This window comes from Hipposideros armiger, unplaced genomic scaffold, assembly GCF_001890085.2.
Source record: "Hipposideros armiger isolate ML-2016 unplaced genomic scaffold, ASM189008v1 scaffold_104, whole genome shotgun sequence".
Taxonomy (NCBI): domain Eukaryota; kingdom Metazoa; phylum Chordata; class Mammalia; order Chiroptera; family Hipposideridae; genus Hipposideros; species Hipposideros armiger.
This window is the reverse complement of record NW_017731454.1, coordinates 697,197-705,937: the sequence shown is the minus strand read 5'-3', so window position 1 is coordinate 705,937 and position 8,741 is coordinate 697,197. Positions and strand designations below refer to the sequence as shown.

Below are 8,741 nucleotides of genomic sequence, written 5' to 3'. Positions count from 1 at the left end.
AAGTGCTAGAGTTAAACCTGCCAAGGCACACGTCACCGGTAATTGCCTTTGCAGATCATAGCTTCGGTTCCACACTCTCCCACAGATGCTCCAGCCCTGTAGCTCCAAGGCCCAGCCCAAACGCGGTTCAGAGCATCAGGAAACAGGACCCCTCCAGACAGACTTGCAGCAACCTTGGGAACAGTGGGTATCCACACAGTCCTACTGCATTGCAGAGCCACTGCGTTCTGGAGACTGTGGGGTCCTTTTCCACTGATAGTGAAATTTGCTTTCTAATCAGGTTCTTTCAGAGGACTGCTTTCCCATTTTAAATAAACAGGCTTCAGCCTAAATATTTATCCAGCATGTTTGAAGTTTTACTGCATAAATCACCTTTAATTAATCTGTTATCTGTAAAATGCCTCTTCCAAGTTCTTTGGGAAATAATTTCAAGATGGATAAGACATCATAAAAGCACATCATTTGCAGTGCCCTCAGTTCCACTTATAAAATGTTCATTTGGCATCCATCCTTTCCACGTTTGATTGATTAGAGCAGCTTACTCTCTGGCTCTCATGCAACATTAACCAAACCAAGATACACGATGCCCCATGTGGCCACAGGACTCCAGTGACCCAAGGTAGGGAAGTCTCTTTGCTCAGAGAGCAGGTAAAAGTAATCCTGTGCTCTGCCATGTTATTCTCCAAAGGCTTCACATCCCAGCGTCCTCTCACAAGATCTCAGACCTGCATGCTAATATGAATAATCAGCAGGTTACTGGGAAATACAAATACCCCAACCCTTCTCAAATGATGCCAATAATCTTTCAACAAATACAGAGCTCCAATGCATTAAAGAATGCCAGGGCTGTGAAAACATTATTAGAATAAGTGCCTTTCAGAAAATCAGCTAATACCCTGGTCTACTGAGCTTTAACACAATTCTGCCTTTAAAAAAAGTTAAGACGCTTATTTACATTAGTTGCTACCTTTTCAGTGAAGGAACAAATGTCAGGTTTTCTTAGCTCTTCAATGAAAAAAATATTAAAAACAGATATTGAGGGCCGGCCGAGTGGCGCGATGGTTAAGAACTGGCTTGGGACGCCAGAGGGCCCCGGTTCAGATCCCACATATGAGGGCCAGTGACACTGCCCTCTACAGCTAAGATGCTGAACAACAGCTCAACCTGGAGCTGGGCTGTCAGGAGTCGCTGGCGACGGCGTAGGCTGCAGCCCCTGTGGCAGTGGGTTGCCATGGGCTACCGTGTGTAGCCAGCAGCCAGCGTGAGCGGCCCTCAAGCTGCTGTGAGTGGCCGTCCAGAAGCCGGCGACTGATCTGCCTCGGCCGGGAAGAGTGCAATGATGGTGTCAACTTGGGCCAGTGAAGCAACGTCCTCCACAACTAGACTGAAGAACAAAAGGACAGCAACTTGTCTGTTCCCCTTCCCCAATTCCCCAGCACTGTTCCCATCCCCCCAATTCCCCAATAAAAAACAAACAAACAAACAAACAAAAACAGATACTGAGGCAAAGTAAAAGACAAAAAGGTCAAGGTTGACATTGCTCATCCTTTGAATTTGAGCTCCGCTCACTGAAATGAACTCCTTGGAAGCCAGAAAACATCTCATCCTAACACTGGCATTGAAACTTTAAATAAGAGTACCTTTGGGATGACTCAAATAAGAAAAATCAGAGCAACCAAAGTTTAGTTCAATTTTATTTTCCACTTTTAGTATTTTTCGAATTATACAACATGCAGTCTGCCAGAGTATCCATACGTCTTCGTTTTAGAACCTAGAAGATAACCAAATTTCCCATGGGCCAAGGAGGGTTACTTTCAGATATTTTATTGTATGTACTATATTACAGCATCATTACTTGATATAAACTGCCATTCTCCCCTTCAAACCACCAAAACAAGTGTCCACAATTTTTTAATGAAAGCTACTGTACAGATACATAAAGCCCAGAGAATACACATCTGCAGTACACACTACATACTTTACAAACTAGACATGAATAATTCTACAGAGTGCCCTATTCCCCTTACAGCTGCACACAATGAAAAGTATTTAAAACTGATACACAATTTGTGAATGTGTAAGCAGGCTTCGTGGAGCGGTGCTTCCTTCGGCAATGACCAGGCCCTTGTTCCATATTTTTAAAAGTCTAAATTGTAGTGTTAAATGAAGCCACTGTAGACTATGATGGTTCCTTCAACTTGCTCAAAGGTGAGACAATGCAGTGAAGTAAAATCCTTCCCCTGACCCCTGCCAGTAAAAACCTTCCCCAATATATCCTTCAGCCAGAGTCCAAATGTCTTCTGCCCTGCTAAAAAAATGCACTTCAAAGAGGGGACTGCGAAGAGCTTTTATTTGCTTTCCATTGTTCCTGAAGGAAAGAAGACCTGACAAGTCCTCCGTGAGTCCTGGTGATGGCTTGTCTGGCTTTGGACAGGCATATCACATCCTTATGTGCATTTAGGGCTTCAAAATACACTAGATGCTACATTCTAGACAGACACTTTTATTTCTTCATTTATCCCAATACATCTATAAATTCTAATTTTCTTAATCATATGATACTCTTTCAAGTCTTAATCCTCGCTTATTGTTCTCCCTACTACCTGCCATTCAACAAAATGTTTTTTGTTTTTTGTTTTTTAGAGATGATGCATTTGTACAGAAGTTTCTAGTAACAGGCCTAAACATATATATTATTTCAGTCTCCAACCATAAATCTTGATATCCCAAACAGCATTCCTCTAATTAACAATCCATTCTCCTGCAGGTAGATTATCTGTATAAACTATCTGGTGTTCCCTTATAAAATCAAAGAGTAAACTTTCAAAAAGTAGCATGACATATAAAATTATTCATAGAGAAATGCACACACACACACACACACACACACACACACACACACACAAGCAAAAAGCAGCATACAATCAAAAATATATCCATAGGCTCGGCCATTCAGAAGTGTGGTTTTTATGTTTAGAGTCCAAATGTAAAGGAGCAATAGTCTAAAAACATAAAAATTACATAAATGTGGCTTTTTAAAGTAAGTGGCCTATAGAGTATATGGTCCTGATATCAGCTTATTATACAAAGTAATATTTAGGGATCCGTTTGAATATACTATAAAATCCATTCCAATAATCTACCTAAGTATTAATCACAGCGTAGGAAAATTAGTTTAGAGGTCCTATAAAGATCAAAGCTAGGTGAACTGACTGGCTGATCAGCAACTAGCAGAATTATCTTTAAGCGACATCAAAGCCAACTTTCTCTGTGAATAAAAGTAAAGTGAATTTTGTGAGTCCCTTGTAGAGATCAAGAAATATGGAAAGAACTACAAGTAAATGTTTCTTTTTGAAACATGAAAGGACCAAGCAATTCTTTAGAAGTAGAAAAGGGGTACCCAGGGAAAAATTTCTTTGGAAAAAAATCTAAAATAATCTATTAACAAGAGAACCAAAAAGAAATTACTGACCTTTGTTCAATTACCAAACACAAAGTAATACAGTTGCTAAGACAGTAGTGGCATAACAATTATTAATTGGCAATCCTCTCAAAGACCAATGTTTTAGCTTTGAAAATATGATATAAGGTTATAATCTATGGCATGTTATCACCTAATGGTTTGCAAAACCTGCCCTACAAGCACCCTTCTATCAGACTGCAAATAGCGATCGAGCTATTATATTTTACTGGCAACAACATAAAATCAAACAGAAGATTTTTTAAAATGCAAATGAATGCAAAATTGTCATCTTTAGCAAATAAATAATTCATCAGTGGAATTCATCCTCTTCTCTCTTACTCCACCCCCAAAAAAACACACATAAAAAAAGTGCAACATTTAATAAATAAATTAAGTCAAAGCAGCTTTGCTTTGTTAGGGAATTTTATACAAGAGTTTGGAAGTCAATTCACAGTCCTTAGTGATTTATCATCTCTTTCTCTCTTATACACACACACACATGTACACACACACACAGAACTATCTTCCACCCACACAGCCACCAGAAAGCCCACTATCTCCTCTGGCATACATTTCATTCTAGTGGTGACAGCAGCAGGGACAGTGCCGGCTCACTCATCTTGGGCAAGCACGACAGGATGGGTGCTTTTCACCGAGATTGGTTTGGTTGTCATTGACTTACCCTCAAATTTGTCACAACAGTAGCAGCACAGAAGACCAATTTAATTGAATCCTTGTCAGTTTCCCTGAAAACTTGACTACTTGGAAATCCGTCATTTTAATATTCACAACTGGAAGTAAGAGTTGATTCAGCTTTAGATTCATGTATTTGAATACCATAGAGCTGAATATTTAAAAAAAAAATCCATCCATTCTGATTTCTTCTAATTCTAAGAAGATGAAACCTATCTATTTGATGCCAGAGAGAACTCAGCAATGATGGGTTAAAATAACAACTTATTCATAAGCACAAAAAATTTCTCAATTATTTTCTTCCCAGGGCTTCTTCCTCTTTCAACCACTGGAATGATCCTGGATTTTGGCAGCAATACCCCCTCAAGGCTTAAGATGGTTGGTTCCCTAGTGAAAGAGGCCATCCCAATTTCAGCTCCAATAGGATCAGGGAGGAGGGGGGCAGGCCCATTTCCACTCACCCAACTGTGTAGCATTTTCAACACTTCTGAAGGAATGATGGGCTGGCTGAGACGAGTTGCTGCAGGTTCAATAGCAAGCAGCCCAAAGGTGAATTTTATGACTTTTCGCATTTACACAGATGTATTTGAATGAACAAATTCTACACTGCTGCTGTCAAGATTGTTTTTCTGCCTTGAAGAAATTTGCTTTGCATTTTAACGGGTGCCATACTAAAAGGTGTATTTTACAGATCCAAAGATGTGACCAGGGTATTCAAAATGCTTCCTTGGAGTAATTTGTTTCGGAAAAGTGTTCAGAATGAAAATTTTGAACCCGATAAGCAGCACTTTTTTTTGTTCCCTAAAAATATAAAGTAATGTGTTTATTTTACAGGAAACCAGACAGTTGCAGCAGAGCGTCGTGACCATGGCACATGAGGGTGTTTGCTGGGACAATGCCGAGAAAGGAGGCTCCTAGAGACCATCAAAGGCCCCGAGGCCGAGGCCGCAGCAATGGTTTCCAGGAGTAAGTGGAGCCTCTGTAATCATCCGCTTCAGATTTCTCAGGAAGAGAAAAGTCCAAGCACAACATCTGTACACAGAAATTCTACACAGCTCGAATACCTGAAACTGGTATACTGCAGATGGCTGGGGTAAGCAAGTGTAAAAGAAAATGGGAGTTGTGTAGGAGGGGGGGGAAAATAAAGGAATTGGTGATTAATGTCTTCCTTGACATGCTACATGGAGAGTCAGGTCTGTTGAAAGAGAACCAAAAAGAGAACACAGGTATTAGAGAACACAGTGGAAAGTCACTCCTCACAAAAAAAAAAAAAAAAAATTAATTCTCGATATTTATACGAGGGCTGTTCAATAGAAATATCAGACAAGCCATATAACTTTAAATTTTCAAGTGGCCACATTAAAAAGTGAAAAGAAACAGGTAAAATTCATTTTAATAATATATTTTATGTAACCCAATATATTATCATTTCAACATGTAATCAGCATTCCGTGTTGAGATATTTTACATTACAATACTGAGATATTTCACAGTCGGTTTGCCAGTGTTTGCAATCTGGTGTATCTTTTACACTTTTAGCATCTCTCACTGGAACTTGGCCACATTTCAAGCACTCGGTTGGCACATGTGGCTCTAGTGGCCAGCTGCTTGGACGGCACAGCCTCCTACCTACTACTTTTAAGTGTTTAGCCCTGACAACAGTGTCTTCCAAAAGTCAGCATCTATTGAAACTATAGATACTCAGAGAAACATGACACATTTTCTCATTCCTAGGGGGCAAGTCCAATACCATTTCTCAACTTGCCAGCACTTGGGATGCCAAGGCAGGTCAGACACAGCACCTAACCCAGGCAGTCTCTCCAAGAGAGAGGGTCCCAGTCCCAAAAGGCTTGTTTCACTTGCACAGGGTAATGAAGTTACTCAGCAGATTGCCCCCTTTGATTTCACTCCACTTTCTACCAGATGTTCACCTGATCACAATCAAGGTCTCCAGGACGAAAGACTGGCCAGCCCTTCGGACCAATCCAATAAACTTGTGTCAGCCAGAAACTGAGAAGTTCAACTTCCTCCCACCAGCTAGAAGCCCTAGGACTGTCTGTGACCTCAACTACAGGTTTTGTGCAGAGCTCATGGCTGCTGGGTGGGGAGGAGGCCACCAGAGCAGTGGGTAGGGCCTCATCCCTGAGAAAACCATCAATTGCCCAGCACAGGAGCTACGACAAACACAATGAAAAACCCAGCTGCTCTTTTGATTTTAGAAAGAACTCTGTAACCTGACACATAGTGTTTGTTTTTGCATCTAGAAGGCTTATGTGCAAATTCAGTGCTCAACTGTGGTAAATATGTCATATTCCTGCTACAATGTTCCCTTCCTCTCTAATCTTTCTCTCTTTACACGCCAGATTTATGAGTTATAATAATGTAAGCAACTTCACATATTTTGTATAAATAAGGAGGGTGAAAATTATAAGTAGAAAAAAATTAGGGCGTGGAAATGGACTATAAAAGTAGATAAGAGCAAGTGGGTTAAAAAAAAAAAGGAATACAGAACAGAAATTGAATAGAAAAAAAAGAGAACCAGTTCTTCTTAAGAATATCGCCTCCTCCGTGACACAAAAAATAAATATTCAGGGAGCTCATTTGGTAACTACTGTCTCTTGCTCCAGTTTAATTGCTCACAATGACAAAGCTGCTCAATTAAAAGTGGTTTAAACAACCTTATATGGTGATATCCACATGGTTTTTAGAAATCACGGAGAGAGAGATTTGTCTTTGAGAAGAGCATCTTTAATGTTTAGCCTTTCTGGTGAGATTTTTATGCTTATGGTTAGGACCACAAATGAAAAACCTGAAAGCATGGTGATAGTTGTCATTTAAATCCACTGTGAGCTGAAAACCAGTAGGTGCAGGAACGCTTCTGGAATACCACCACTGAAGTCGCCGCCATTTCACTTTCCTTACAGGTTCACTTTTCCACGCACACTGTCTCAGAATCAAGTAAAGGTCCCCCTGGTCAGATGAGATGGTCTTCCTGTGTGCCCAGAGGCAGGGAGGTACTGAGCACATACCTTAAATTGTAGGATTATGGCTTAATGTAGTGCCTGCTGCCAACTGATGTTGACAGAGCCAAACTCAATGAGGTGGCCTCAATAATTCCAGCAGACCATGAAGTGACATGATTTTCACAAGAAGGCCTTTCATTCAAACCCCTCACTGCTCCCATGGGCAAGATTCAGCATGTTTTGGCTAATAGTTTAGAAGAAATACGGGGCCACAAAGGAGGCCCAATCTGCTTAGTTCAGTCACCTTGAGGAGGGCGAGAGAAGAGATCTGAGACTGTGACAGGTTGCCGAAAGGAAACACAGGAACTCCACCAATCAAAGGCCCTTTATCATGAAGAGGTTGTTCTTCATCCTGAGTTAAAGATCTTTACATGCCTGTCTGCCAAAGCAATCTTTCCAACGAGCCTAAGAAAAATAGATCCACCTAGGATATTCCCATCCATCCCCCGACTATCAGGGTGTCCATCTCCTCAGATAAATCTGGGAGAGAAAATGGATATAACTTATAAAGGTAAATGGGTTCGCCTCAAGAGAAACTGTTTCTGTCTGTTCTGGTCACACAGACCGGCCAACCGGGTAGGTTGGCCAATCTCCAGGACATTTAACACCCAGTTCTGTTGACCTTGTGAGGTGGTTCAGAGCTGTCACTCACTCACCTGAAAGCAGGTACTAGACCAAGTAACCCAACTGGACTGTCTATGGGTCTCTGCCAAACTGGAGATGCTAAATCAGAATGGCAACGCGTGACCAGGCTTAGAAGGAAATAAAATCACCTTTCTTTAGAAGGGGTGGGGAAGGCTGAAGAAAGAAGCTAATTCTATAAGAGTTTTGCAAGAAGTATTAGAGATTTCTCCCCGCCAACTCTGGCTTTTGCAATTGCTTGCCGTGGATTTACACTTAATCCAAACAGTACATAGTTTTAAATTTTCTTTTGCTTTTCTACAATTCAATCCCCACATTAAAAGAATTAACCATTGTGTTTTATGCATCACCACTGAATAGAAGTGGATTTCTCTCACAGGAGTATTAGTGCTATCTGCTGTGGAGGAATAATTTGAGTTAAACTTATAGCTCTGAGAAACAGGACGTCGAGAAGAATTCAAGTAGAGCAGCCCAAGGCACCACAGACGACATAAGAAATTCTTTCTTCTAGGTCCTCCATGTTTGCTACCTTTGAATTCACAAGGCTAGATTCAAAGTTGTACACTGCAACAGTGCCTGTGCCCACCTCCGGATACTTCTGTCCTCTCTCCCTGAAGTCTTGTCTTGTCGGTTCTTTTTAGGCCATAACATTGGCTAATATTTGTGACAGCCTAATTTTTACCAGGCATTTTTCTATGACTTTTCACTCCTTTCACATCATTTCATTCAAGTCCCAGAACAAACGTGTGATGATAGAACTATGATCCTACTTCTACATGAGATTTGTAAAAATGTAAAACAATCCCATTCTCTGCTAAGTTTTTTGTTTTGGAAAATAATTACTTTTCCTTAAAAAATGGCATCTACATTAACAGTAGTAGTCTTTTTTTTTTTTTTTTTTTTTTTTTTTTTTTTTTTTT

General features: G+C 40.5%; 1 protein-coding gene across 1 annotated transcript in view; it reads right to left on the bottom strand.

The window, feature by feature from the left end:
* Positions 1 to 1,676: 1,676 nt before the first annotated feature.
* KIF5C (kinesin family member 5C) overlaps positions 1,677 to 8,741 on the bottom strand; it is a 164,108-nt gene continuing 157,043 nt past the window's right edge. The window contains exon 25 of the mRNA XM_019646505.1: positions 1,677 to 5,351. The gene's annotated coding sequence lies outside the window, so the exon portion shown is untranslated. The remainder of the gene's footprint in view (positions 5,352 to 8,741) is intronic.